This window comes from Podarcis gaigeae (assembly GCF_964106915.1).
Source record: "Podarcis gaigeae genome assembly, chromosome: 5".
In the NCBI taxonomy this organism is placed as follows: Eukaryota; Metazoa; Chordata; class Lepidosauria; order Squamata; family Lacertidae; genus Podarcis; species Podarcis gaigeae.
In genome coordinates, this window is record NC_139681.1 from 88,824,756 (window position 1) to 88,839,216 (window position 14,461).

The 14,461-nt window shown below is 42.1% G+C and overlaps 1 protein-coding gene across 5 annotated transcripts in view; it reads left to right on the forward strand.

Moving 5' to 3' along the window:
• The window catches only part of NAALADL2 (N-acetylated alpha-linked acidic dipeptidase like 2), a 797,888-nt gene that overhangs the window by 680,091 nt on the left and 103,336 nt on the right, over positions 1-14,461 (forward strand). The window lies entirely within an intron of this gene.

A 14,461-nucleotide genomic window follows, 5' to 3' on the forward strand; every position in this document is an offset into this window, starting at 1 on the left:
TTACTCTTCTGGCGGAGAGAAAAAAAACAGCAACAGACATGAAGTCAGTTGGCATTGCAGAGGGAAAGCATTCGCCTACACACTGTCTGGTCTTGGGGTAAACATAACGGCTTTGTTTCTCCCCTTGTAGAGAAGAAGTCGTTCAGCTTTGTTTCAGGACCTTCCTCCAAGAACTGGAGAGGGCAGAGCTTAAATCTGATAAGGTAGGAACTTTGGTCTCTGTCTCACCCCAAAGTACTGTTTGGGCATTATCCACATGCAGAACTTATGTAAGGGGGAGTTGGTAGGTTGCCCTGGCCCTGACATCTTGCATGCATGTCAGCAAAGGCAAAGCCTACGCAGGAGTAGCTTCTTACACACCTGCTTTGCCTCTGCAGACATGCCCACTGATGCAGGGACTTCCAGGAGGAGTGGCCAGTGCCACTCAAGGTGTCAGGGGTGGGACCTGGAGCAAATTACTGCCGCCATCTTCTTCACATGTTTTGCACATGGAGAATGCCCAAACAGATTAAGGGGTTTCCTCCACCACAGAGAATGAAGTGTGAGGATTCAACAAGGTTCACCTTCTTGTTTTCACACCCACAATGGAAGTTCTAGTTAAAACAGGAGTCCGTGGGCTCCATGGAGAAGGGATACTCTTGTCCACAGTGGGGGAAGCCACTCTCTTTTCTGCCATAACTATGGACCTTATTACAGGATTAACAGCTGGTATTAACAGCTGGTTGCCTTGCAGGTGATGCTTTATCCGTGGTGGCTCTTGGGGTCTCAAATTTCAGCAGCGCTCTGTGTGGTGCCGAAATTCGGAGCTCTTTCACCCCTCATGCTCCATTCTCCATTCATAGTTGTGATGTCCCTGGCAACACAGCTGAGACTACATGCCCAGTGATACTGAACTGGTCATGCTCCCCTAAATCCATATCTGACTTTACCCTCTATCCTTTGCAGACATTCTGAAGGTGTACAAAAGATACCCCACATTCATTAATCTTAAAACAAACTGACCCCGGGAATACACCCTTTAAAAGCCCCCCCCCCCCCGCACTCCAGCCTTGGAGAAACCAAGGCTAAAAATCCTCAGGCTGCTTCCCCAGTTCCTTACAGAATATATCTCACCTCGTTCTATGGGTCACTGTTCAACCTCTCCAATAATCTCCCATCAAGGTGATGGTATTCAGAGTTTGAATGCTTAGAGTTTGCTCCTTAGAGGATGATACCATGGATCTGAAGTTTCATAATGTACATGCCTCAGTAGCTAGCCTCCATTTTAATTGATTATGCAGAGGTCCATTCTGTTCAAAACAGAAGCAGCATTTGGTGTGAGACTGAGACCTACCTTGGCTTTCTGAGCTTCTTCCGTTTCTGTCTTTTCCTAAGCAATTTCGTTGTGGGCCAAAGATCTTGCCACTTCAACCAGCTCTCTGAAAAGTTGACCAAGGATTGTCACAGAAAGCTATCCCTAACTGCCATCTTTAGATGCTACATGTGCAGAAGTGTCTACTTTTGCAGTTGTGGCAGAGATTTTTGTGGAAATTCTACCCATTCAGAAAATGACATACCCCTTGCAGTTCTGGCTCCAGAAGGTGGGATGTAGCCAAATAATGAATGACCTACTGCCTAAAAGGAGTGCAGAAATTCACCAGAGGAGATTCCATGACCACCCTTCCTGTCAAACAGTGAGTGTTATTTATAAACACTGAAAATGCTAATGCTCCAGAGCATTTTGGGGATTTCAACTGCATAGGCACTGGTAGGATTGCAGACACAGACAGGCTTCCTAACATGCTAGTCTCAACTGTTGAAAGAAAATGTAAAATCAATAGTGTAATGAAGCAATATAATGCAATAGATGTAAAATAAATTCTAAATAGCCATTAGAAGAAAAAGAAAGGCCAGCCTATAATCTGCATTTCCTAAAGCAGCAGCAGAAGTAGCAGTAGTAATAATTGATAGTGGAGCATATACTAGGCACAGGGACCAAGGATGTGTGATCACATATTGCTAGTCCCAATTCAGCATCCAATAAGCAAAATCAGCCCTGAATGCTCACTGGAAGGACAGATCCTGAAGCTGAGGCTCCAATACTTTGGCCACCTCATGAGAAGAGAAGACTCCCTGGAAAAGACCCTGATGTTGGGAAAGATTGAGGGCACAAGGAGAAAGGGATGACAGAGGACGAGATGGTTGGATAGTGTTCTTGAAGCTACCAGCATGAGTTTGACTAAACTGCGGGAGGCAGTGGAAGACAGGAGTGCCTGGCATGCTCTGGTCCATGGGGTCACAAAGAGTCGGACACGACAACAACATTTTCATCAGAGAAATGTTGAAGGGTATGCACACCCTCTCCCCCCAGGGCCACACCCCTCACCGGTCTTGTTTCACATCCACATTGAGTGTTTTTGTGTGGCTGGAGAGCTTCCTGGAACTCTGAGAATGCCCCTTGCTTGCCTCTTTGTGAAGAAACTAGCCTACTGTGCCAAACTTTACAGGGCAGTGTTTGCCCTGACTTGCCTCTGGCCCTGCCCACTACTGGCATGTGGCCCCTGGAAGATTTCATAGAAGGGAATGTGGCCCTTTGTCTGAAAGTGGCATCCCACCTCTGTACAGGCCTCTGTGCTGGAGTCCTGGCTCGTGTTATGCTCAGTAATATATATAATGGATGATGGTAGGTAATGATCTCTCTGATAGGTTCCTCAACGCTGCACCCCATTGGCTTTTTATATTTTAAAAAAGGCAAAGCTCACATTTGTATCTCTTTTCCTCCTTTTCACAATCATTTGTTGATTGAAAAAGAAAAGAAAGAAAAGGATGACTTCTTACTTGCTTTAAAAAAAAAATAGAAACCCATTTCTGATTTCTGCATGGTTTACTACGTTCTCAAGGGATGCTTGCAATTTTTTAGGATTATGCAGTTTTATTGCTGCTTTTTATGATATTGTAAAGCCAACGCAAACTGTGGGAGAGGTTAGATGAAAATATGAAAATAAATAAAATGCTGTCAACACCTGTAGCAGTGTTGCTGTGAAGCTCTTAGTCAATCTTTTATATGGGCATTATGTTGTTAGAACTGTTGGGTCATCTTTCCAGCTTCTTGAGATGGTTCAATTTGTCTAGGTCATTCAGATCATACATGAAGTTTAGAGTGGATTTCAAAATAAATTCAGCGCTCATGATTTCCATGGTCTTCAAACTCTACAGCTTAAACTCACTTGTAACATTGTGTGAAACTCGTCTTTCTTAAACTATCCTGGATTATTTAAAAATAAGAGAAGTTTAAAATGTACTGTAAGTATGGTAGCAACAGTGTAGTAGTAGTAGTAGTAGTAGTAGTAATAATAATAATAATAATAATAATAATAATAATAATAATAATAATAATTTATACCCCGCCCTCCCCAGCCAAGGCCAGGCTCAGTCTAATGATCCACAGCTCTTAATTGTTGGAGTTTTGACCATAAGAGTATAAAGGAAAGCCACTCAAGAGCAGCATGGTTGGGGAATTTGTGGCCTGCCATTGGACTCTAACTTCCACCAGTCCCAGTAAGCAAAGTCAATGGCCAGGAATGATGGGAGTGGGAGTCCAATGGCATCTGAAAGTCCACAGGTCCCCCTGCCCTGATACAAGACAAGTGTATGCATGAAGATCACTTCTGTTACCTGGTTTTCTACTTCATTTGTTTTGTGGCAACAGGTTGGCGTGGGAGGAATCGAAAAATATTACATTTCTTTCACAGAACGAGGAATTTTAGCCTCCATTTCGACAGCTGCCTTTGTGATTCCTCAAATTGTATGGAAGTGATTATAGTGCAGCGTCTCCTATCTCCATGTGCTCTTGAGTAGGTCAGTTCTTATGCATTTCTTTCATCTTATGCAGTTTCTTTTATGTGTTTTGGGGTGGTTCCACAAGGACACTCTGTGCATATCATTGGCAACAAGTAAACAGAAAAGAAGGCTTTTTGTGTGAGCTGTGAAAGTTTGTTTATCACACATTCCATTATATATGCAATCATATCTAACGTGCCTGGTCTTGCATTTAAGTAGGAACCACATAAGCTTCAGTTCATATGGCATATCAGGGATTTTTTGGCGGGGGCAGGGGGAGAATGATAAACTTTTCCTCTGTGCTGCAGTCTTGATGAAAATCACCCTCCTTCGAATCTGCGTGGTGTCTTTTGCTGAGTGTGAAAAGGGTTGCACATTTCATATCCCTCTAAAATGAAGTTAATTACATGGGAAAGGGTTAGAAAATCTAAAGAATGGATGGAAGAAAGCAGATGTACATTCTGACACATGCCATAAATAAATCAAAGGGAATGAATTTTTTTTTTGTTCCCATTTAGAGGCCAAATGTAATTGATTCATAAATCAATTAATCACTGTGTCAAGAGACCAGAGGGCAGCAGAAAATGGTGCCCAAATTAAAATGAAAAGGAGGCAATTCTCTTTAAGATTGGAATTTGGATGCTCAATCGAAGTCTAATCAGAAGTGACCCACTATTGTGAAAGGGGAAGCATCAATATCTTTCTAATTTCACAAAACACTTCCTTAAACGAAAGCTCAAATGATCTGGAGAACTGATCATTCTTAAGGGAAGATGAGTGAGTGAACTTGTCTGAGGACATTTTGGTTGACTGCAAGTGTGATGGACACAGTATTGACACCAGAGAAGCCTGATCAAAGGAGGAGAAGAATGACAAGGACCATTATCAAGATCGCTATTGGGATACACCCAACCTGGAATACCAGAATATTGTTCCAAAAAATCAGATAAACTTTACAAAGTCCGCAATACCTGAAGGAGCGTCTCCACCCACATTATACACTTGAGGTCCAGTTCCGAGAGCCTTCTAGTGGTTCCCTCACTGCAAGAAGTGAGGTTGCAGGGAACCAGGCAGAGGGCCTTCTTGGTAGTGGTGCCCACTCTATGGAACGCCCTCCCATCAGATGTCAAGGAAATAAGCAACTATCTGACTTTTAGAAGACATCTGAAGGCAGCCCTGTTTAGGGAAGTTTTTAATGTTTGATGTTTTGTTTTGTTTTTAATATTCTGTTGGGAGCTGCCCAGAGTGGCTGGTGAAACCCAGTCAGATGGGTGGGGTATAAATAATAAATTATTAGTATTATTAGTAGTATTATTATGCTGTTACTGCAACTGCTGCAGCATCTGGTTTGCCACTGTGAGAACAGGATGCTGGACTAGACTAGCCTGATCTCAGTCTTTCCATACATTTTTAAGTACCGTATTTTTTGCTCTATAACACTCACTTTTTCCCTCCTAAAAAGTAAGGGGAAATGTGTGTGCTTCTTATGGGGCGAATGCAAGCTGCACAGCTATCACAGAAGCCAGAACAGCAAGAGGGATTGCTGCTTTCACTGCACAATGATCCCTCTTGCTGTTCTGGCTTCTGAGATTCAGAATATTTTTTTCTTGTTTTCCTCCTCCAAAAACTAGGTGCGTCTTGTTGTCTGGTGTGTCTTATATAGCGAAAAATACGGTACTTATGGTGGGTGGCGGTGGAATTAATTAGCTGGAACTTTCTGTTTCTGCCTGACTGTTGAAATAATCTGTTTGTTTTCTTATTACCAACTCTCCTTATCCTCTCAGAGGGCAAGGGAACAGCAGAAGACAACATCTGTTGGGAATGCTTTGTAGCTGTTGTAGTCCTTGAATAGTGAAAGAAGCAGATCAGCAACACAGCTTTGTCTGTCAAGACCTGAGTAGACGTAAAGGCAGAGCAAAAGTTAGCATCTCACATGTGGCAATATGGTGTTCCTTTATCATCTGTTGCATATGGTTAGCTCCTTCAGTCCTCAAGGTGTTAACCATTGCATTAGTGTCGGCTAAGTAGCACATTTTCAGTTATCATGCTTATGAGGGAGAGATAGCGTTGCTATTGTTGACTCTATTGAATAAATCAGTGGGAAGACTCACTCATTTGTGTGTGTGTATGAGCACACTGCTGGATAAAGCTACCCTTACTAAGTACTGAGATGTGCCTGGGCTGCACACTATTCATTGGGATAAAGAGAGGTTGACTTGCTGACCTCCTGGAAAAACACAAATTCGATCTTCTCCTTTTAGGTAAAGATCATAAGTCGACCCGGATGGTCGCCAGATTCTGTCTACAGATCTGTAGGTGCAGACCATCCCCCAATACAAATCAGTCTGTCAAGAAAATCCCCATACTCAGAACCACAGGTGACTGGGCCAATTTTCTATCGTAGTTTTTCCTAAAGATTTTATGTGTTTATGCGTTTAGCACATTTTTAAACATGTAAGCCATTGTTCTCATAGTGGCCAACCACATGCCTTTGGGAATCCCCAAAGCCAGGTCCAAGCACGAGAACATTCTGTCTTCCTGTGGTTTCTAGCCCCTGGTTGGTTAGTTAGTTAGTTAGTTAGTTAGTTAGTTAGTTAGTTAATATACTGCCCTATACCTGAAGGTCTCAGGGCGGTTCACAAAAAAGATTGTGATATATAAAATCAAAATAAAAACAATAACCCAATAATTCATCCCCCAAAAAGAGCCACATTTTAAAAGGGTATAGGATGTCAATCAGATCAACCAAAGGCCTGGTTAAAAAAGAACATTTTTGTCTGGTGCCTAAAAGGTATATAATGAAGGCGCAGGTGAACTTCCCTGGGGAAAGCATTCTACAGATGGGGAGCCACTGCAGAGAAGGCCCGTTCTCATGTAGCCACCCTCTGGACCTCTTGAGGAGGAGGCACACAAAGAAGGGCCTCAGAAGATGATCTCAGGGTCTGGGTAGGTTCATATGGAAAGAGGCGGTCCTTGAAGTATTGAGGTCCTGAGCCATTTAAGACTTCATAGCTCAAAACCAGCGCTTTGAATTGGGCCCAGAAACTAATTGGTAGCCCGTACAGTTGGACCAGGATTACACCAGGATTGATATTACACCAGGATTGGTGTAATATGCTCAAACCATCTTGCTCCAGTGAGCAACCTGGCTGCTGAATTCTGCACCAGCTGAAGTTTCCGAACCGTCTTCAGAGGCAGCCCTATGAATAACACATTGCAGTAATCTAACCTTGAGGTTACCAGAGTAGTTACAACAGTAGGTAGGCTATCCCTCCAGTGGTGGCTCATGAACCTTTACGATAATGGTAATGGGTGGATAGTTTGGACTCAACCCAAATGATACTGCAAGCCTTTTTTAGCATGCAAAGTCAGTCCAGATGAGCAATTCATTCAGAGTTTCAGAAAACACTCAGAGACAGGAGGGTTATTGGGGAATTAATTCAGAACAGGCAGCGTGGGTCAAGTGAATTGGTTCAGGGCCATGAAGCAGGTTCGCTCAAGCAAGGTATTTTGCAGCGTGATTTAAAACAGGGTTGAGACAAAGCCTGGTGGTAGCTAAGTAGAAGGGCAACTGCTTGGCATGTCGGATGCCTTAGGTTCAATCTCCAACATGTCCTTTCTCTGAAACCTTGGAGAGCAGCTGTCACTCAGTGTAGACTATACTGTATTGGGCATTTGAAACAAGACACAGATTGTGTGCAGAGTAGACCACATAGATGGAATCACTGAAGACATGCAAAGAGACCTTAGCAAGGTTGAATAACAAAAACTCCTCAAACATACATCTTACATAGTGGTTATAATTATCACCCACCCATCCATCCACCGGGGGGGGGGGGGTAAGGTCATAGCTGTCAACATTTCCCTTTTTTAAAGGGAAATTCCCTTATTCTGAATAGGATTCCTCGCAAGAAAAGGGAAAAGTTGACAGCTATGGGTAAGGTACAGAGTAAAGCTCATTATATAGCAAGCACAATTGCTGACACAGCTAATCACAGTGACCTATCAGCACCTGTTACACAGCCACACAGCTGCAAAAACTAGGTCAGGATATGCACCCTGGCCCTTAAAGTGGTACACACCCTGTGGAACAATAATGAACCCTACCTTTAAACAAACTATCCAACAGACTGAGCTAGATGGACCAATGTATTAAGTCAGTATAAGGCAGCTTCTTGTGTTCTCTAAGTTCCTGTTTCAGAATACTAGGCTATGCTCCGTATCTGATTATCAGTCTTTGCCCAGCTTGTCATCTCTGCCTTAATCCTGCTTGTGTTAAAGTTGTGCCTTATCAACAGGCGAAGTGGGTGGCTCAGCTTCTGGGACTCTTGTCATATGTCAATGAATTGCTCAGAGCCTCTTCCATCAATCATGCAGTCCTACAGTGTTCCAGTTCAGCTGTGATGTGACAGAAGGTTATTTTCAGGAATTCGGTTGAAGAGAAGAAAGTTGGTCGATGGCTGCTGATCAAAAGATGCCACCCCATTAACCGGGAACATGGAAGGGAAGGGCTTTTGGGCTTGTCAAGTAGATCTGATGGTCTTTGGGTGATGGTCAGCTCTTCATCCCATAATGATAACCCTTGGAGTGTTTCCAAAACTGCTTTTAAAAAGTTGGGAAATAATCCAGGGAGAATGTTCAACAAGGGGAGTGCAAAATTTTTACTATCCCGCCATGACACACTTTGCTCCTACTTTCTGTAAGCAAAATTATTTACAAGTTACTAAGCATTAAAATAGCGGAATAGTGTGTGTTTTAATATTTGAAAGGATGTACAAAATAAAATATGTGGTGGGGCGTATTCAGTATTATGGGCAAGATCAGGGGTCAGCAAAGTTTTTGTGGCTTGGGCCGGTTCACGGTACCGCAGACGCCGCAGTGGGCCTGAGTGTGTGCGTATGCATGCATGTGCAAGCGCTATTTCTGGAGCTCTTTCCGGTGTGGAGGAGCTGTGCGCAGGAAGCCGGCCAGTGTCGTGGAAGGTGGTCTCTGCTCTGCTCCGTGCCGGTTTAGCGCGGTGCACGGGAGCTGACTGAGCGGGTGGCAGGGATCTATGGGCCGGTTAAACGACCCCCATGGGCTGCTTGTGGCTCATGGGCCTTAGGTTGCTGACCCCTGGGCAAGATGGTAGGGTCACACTACAGAGACAGTCTGTGTGAATGAGAAGGTTTTAAGCCCATGTCTAAGCATAGCACCATAGACACTTGTTTGGGAGGGTGTTTTGTAAAAATAAGTGCAACAATGATCAAACGCTTGCTTTGAGTCGTCACGGAACAGACCTTAGGGGCAAGTAGCACAGTGAAAGGTTCTCTCCTGAAGACATCATCATCATCATCATCATTTTATTTGTACTTTAAATGAGCTTTAATATATGGTGTGTACACAGCCTTAGTGGTTTCAAGTGCACTTAGTTCTTTTAAGCGGGAGGGTTCTGGTTCAAGTGCTTTATTGATTTGTTACCTATCCATTGTTGGCAATTTGTGTGTGTTATTCGCACAGCAGTACATTGGGCTCTGCTCCTTTCCACTTAAATGTACTGATCTGTTCAGTCTCCCTCATAAACATCTAAAATAAGGATGAATTGTTACTGTCAATCACGCCTCTCTTATGCCCTGTCATCGTAATAATGAATGACCGGAGTGGTTCTCTTCCTGGAGATATTTGGGGTGTGTGTGTGTGTGTGTGTGTGTGTGTGGCAGACAAGCAAGTGCTGAGCTCTCATAGATGAAAATACACTGGTAAGGAATCTATTACCTCATTAATTCTTCTGAGAATGATTGATTATGCAACATTCAGATCTTGCAGGTTTCTTTAATGTTTCATCCAGCGAGAAGCAAGGAAGTCACCACAGTTATTTCCTACTTTGAAACTGAAACTACCACTTCGTCTTTTCTGATTATTTTTTTAAATGTATATAATGCATTGGAAAGATTGCATATGGGTTCTTTCCACATTGCTATATAGATTTATAAGGTATGGTGTTTGTGGGTCTGGTTTTCTCAGTATTGGAACCATAGAGAAACAGTGATACCTCGGTCAAAACAAAACAAATTTCCTTCCAGTAGCACCTTAAAGACCAACTAAGTTATTTCTTGGTATGAGCTTTCGTGTGCATGCACACTTCTTCAGATACACTTTTTTAAAATAATGATATTTATTAAAATTTTTGTTTAGACAATAAAAGACATACATAGTAACATAGTATTTTCCAGTATCCACATTTCATTCTCATCTTTGGACTTCCTCACATCTCTTGTTCCTGCCTTCTAAACTCATATATTTGCTAGCAAATTGCTAACTTGTTTCAATTCATATAGTATAGTTTTCCAGTATTGGATCTCAAATTTTAGAATTTAACTCACTTTTTTAGAACTTTAATTTTAACATACCATTTATCCAAAATTTATCTTTTCTTTCAATTACATACAGATTTCTTTTCATTATAACTAATTTGTTGGAGTCATCTTATTACCGATCTTACATCTTTCTTAACATTCATACAATTTACAATGCTTTTGTAGATAGTCCTTAAATTTCTTCCAGTCCTCCTCCACCAGTTCTTCTCCCAGGTGGAAATTTGTTTTGTTTTGTCTATGGCAGACCAACATGGCTACCTATCTGTAAGTGGTACCTCGGGTTACATATGCTTCAGGTTACATACGCTTCAGGTTACACACTCCGCTAACCCAGAAATATTGCTTCAGGTTAAGAACTTTGCTTCAGGATGAGAACAGAAATCGTGCTCCAGCGGTGCAGCAGCAGCAGGAGGCCCCATTAGCTAAAGTGGTGCTTCAGGTTAAGAACAGTTTCAGGTTAAGAACGGACCTCCGGAACGAATTAAGTACTTAACCTGAGGTACCACTGTATAAGCTGTACACAAGACCCTTTCCAGCCATGCCCATCACACTGCTGTTGATATAAAAGTTTTTATATTTGCAGTACTAGTTAAAGCCCTACTTATTTATCCGGGCCTTTGGTTGCGTCTTATTGGTAGAGCATCTGCTTTTCATGAAGAAAACCTCAGGTTCATTCCCTGACAGTTCTGGGTAGGCAGGGAAATGTTCCTCATCTGAAACCTTGGAGACCTGCTGACAGTCAGTGTAGGTCGTACTGCGCAAGATGGACCAAGAGTCTAATTCAGTAGAAGGCATCTCCTTATGGTCCATCTATTCAACCAGTGATCTCTTTAGCCACTGAGAACCAGGATATTTGCATAGCCACTCCCTTCATCTGCATATTCCCTCCTGAGGTTCTGTTTCTTGCTCACTAGATGTCACATTTTCTTCTCTGTTCATTTTGTACATAGAAGAGGGATTCTGCCACTGTCTCCACTTGCAGAGCCAGAGCTTCATGGGTGTTCCAAATACTCAAGAGCACTGTACGATTGAGGTTCATGTTCTAGCGGGATTCCAGCAGAGAACTTATGGAAGAGGAGGTTGGAAGGGAGCTTAGACTGGGGCTGGATCTTGGGAGAATAGGAAGGATCATTGGGCACTGCCTTTTATATGTGCAGATTGCTTGCAGGAGAGGGGTGTCAGTTTGCACCTTGTGTGAGAATTGTGATTATCATATCTGGTGGACTTGTGGCAAGGCAACGGATTTCTGGGAAATGATTTACAATGAACTGAAAAAGATGCTTAAATTGACCAACACCCCCCCCCAACCCAAAGCATTTTTGGGGACGAAAATTCCCCAAAAGCTGTTTAACCTTCTTATGTATGCAACAACTGCAGCTAGAACTTTATATGCACAGAAATGGAAAGACGAAGAGACTCCAACTAAGGAAGACTGGCTTATAAAACTGGTGAACTATGCAGGAATGGTGAAACTGACTGCTAAAATAAGAGGACAAAATGATTGTATTGTCATAGAAGAATGGAGCCCATAGGAGGACTACATATTGAATTATCATTCTTATATGAAATCACGTGCAGGATTTGAGATATGAGCAATGGAAGAATGTGGAGAATGGATTTGGGGGTCTTAGAAAATAAATGTAGATGTGTTTTAATGCAACTATTAAGGGGGAATATAAAAAAAACAGGGAAGGATAGAGGGGAAGTCAAGAAGAAAATGTGTAACAAAAAAAGATATATATTATTGGAGTTATGTAATAATTTGGAAGATTTAATAACAATAATTATAAAATGAGAGAGAATTGTGATAAAAATTGCTAGAAGTGTTTGCCAAATTTATTTAGCATGAAATGCCACTGACGTCTAAACTTGTTTAAGTGAGATAGCCAAGCTTGGTTCTTTGTAGAAAAGGAGCACACTGAAGTTTAAAACAACCAGAGACCCTCAGAGCAGTGTCCTAGCTGTCAGAAGCAAGTTGGGAAAGTTGCAAAATGCATGGCACAGCAAATCAATCCTGTTAAATCTTCCAGCGGTATTAATATCACTTCCAAAGCAAAGGTTTCAATTTCAACACTTCACAGTAATATATGGTCTCTAAAAGGAAAACTTTCTGGCAAGTCAGGAATGGATTAATCACGCTTTTGATACTAACCATTCCAAAATTCAGGACTCTACTAAATGTGGATATAAGGACTTGAACATCAGGCAGCCGACTTTTGAATATCAGCAGATGTCAGACATGGAGAGAAGCTGCAAAAACGTATTTCCAAACATACAGGTGCTTATCACCTATGGCCAAACACAGCTAGAGGAACATTTAAAAACAAAATGTCCAGCAGAACTGCATTCAGAGTTCATCAAATGTGCCATTATCTTCCCTGGCTCATACTCAGATGCTAAATCAGAAATGAGGGACCTTCTTTCAGCCAGAGGACTATATTCTGTCCTGGTCAACACCCGCAAGGACCACTTGCTAGTGCTGGGTGCCCAGTCTGGCTTATTTAATAATATAATAATAATATAATAATAATTTATTATTTATACCCCGCCCATCTGGCTGGGCTTCCCCAGCCACTCTGAGCGGCTTCCAAAAGAATATTAAAATACTGTGATACATCAAACATTAAAAGCTTCCCTAAACAGGGCTGCCTTCAGATGTCTTCTAAAAGTCTGGTAGTTGTTGTTCTCTTTGACATCTGGTGGGAGGGCGTTCCACAGGGAGGGCGCCACTACCGAGAAGGCCCTCTGCCTGGTTCGCTGTAACTTGGCTTCTCGCAGTGAGGGAACCGCCAGAAGGCCCTCGGTGCTGGACCTCAGTGTCCGGGTAGAACGATGGGGGTGGAGACGCTCCTTCAGATATACTGGACCAAGGCCGTTTAGGGCTTTAAAGGTCAGCACCAACACTTTGAATTGTGCTCAGAAACGTACTGGGAGCCAATGTAGGTCTTTCAAGACCGGTGTTATATGGTCTCGGCAGCTGCTCCCAGTCACCAGTCTGGATGCTGCGTTCTGGATTAGTTGTAGTTTCCGGGTCACCTTCAAAGGTAGCCCCATATTATGAACACTGAGAACTGTGATGTGATGAAACAGCAGCACAACCTTTGCAGTGCAAATTGGTTGCTTTCAGATCATTGAATTACTTCCATATGTACCGAATCCACAGTTGTGTATTTGGGCAAGATACACATGGAAGTCCTTTCCTTAAGCTGAAAATTAGCAGAAGCTACCAATGGGTTTTGAGCAGTAAAGTGCAACAAGGAGCTTCTGCCAGCAGTATATGTGAGGTCTTAGCGGACCACGAGCTTAACATGAGTCAACAGTGTGATGCAGTGGCAGTTTTAAAAAAGAGCTAATGCTATTCTAGACTGCATCAACAGAAGTCTGCACAGCTCTCAAAAACAGAAACCCAAAGATGTTGCCAGTTTGACTGTTTGATGATCAGCCCTCAAGAGAATGAATTCCCTATGAGTGTCTATGCAATGGAGCCCGGTTTTATAAAATTCCTCACACTAGCTACATCTCAGGAAGATAAGCCAGGCCTTCTGCCTAGATCCTGAAGCACAAAAAACAGGAGTCCATAGAACCAGCCAAGCCTAGACTATGCAATCAACAGCTGTGCATGATGCAAGTATTGTAGGACTGTACCACTTCAGACAGCAGGTAGGAATCAAACATATACCAGTGCAAAACCCCTGAGCAGAGAAAGCAAAGCCTTGATTTCCCCTGTTTTGTGCTCCTCTTGAATTCCCATTGAACTAGAACATTAAAAAATTAGGTTCCTATTATTTTTGCTATTATTAGTTCTTAATTTGTATGCTGCTGTTTTGAGTGTGTGATTTAGTTTAAGTTGGAGATTGTATTATTTATTTATTTTATTGTTCTGTTATTGATTTGTTAGCTGCCTTAGTTTGCTTGGAAATATTGATGGGATAGATTAAAACCAAAAAAGCCCAAACCAAATGCATAAGCGTGAAACAGTGAGCACCTGATAACAAGTAGTGTTATTTTATTACTGTTAATCTCGGGAACTCAGTAATAAACAATGGTCCATCTCTGAAAACTATCTACTACCAGTTTTTCAAATAAACTAGCTCTTTTTTTAATGAAGTTCACTGTTTTGCACTTTAGCACAACATCTTGAATGCCAAAAGAAGAAAGGTAAATAGGATAAATGGATGAAACTGAATTGAATTGTAAACTGAACTAGTTCAATTTCTAAATGGATGTACATGAACAGGAATTAGTTCATTTTTATAATTAACATTCTAAGCTATGCCTACTACTGA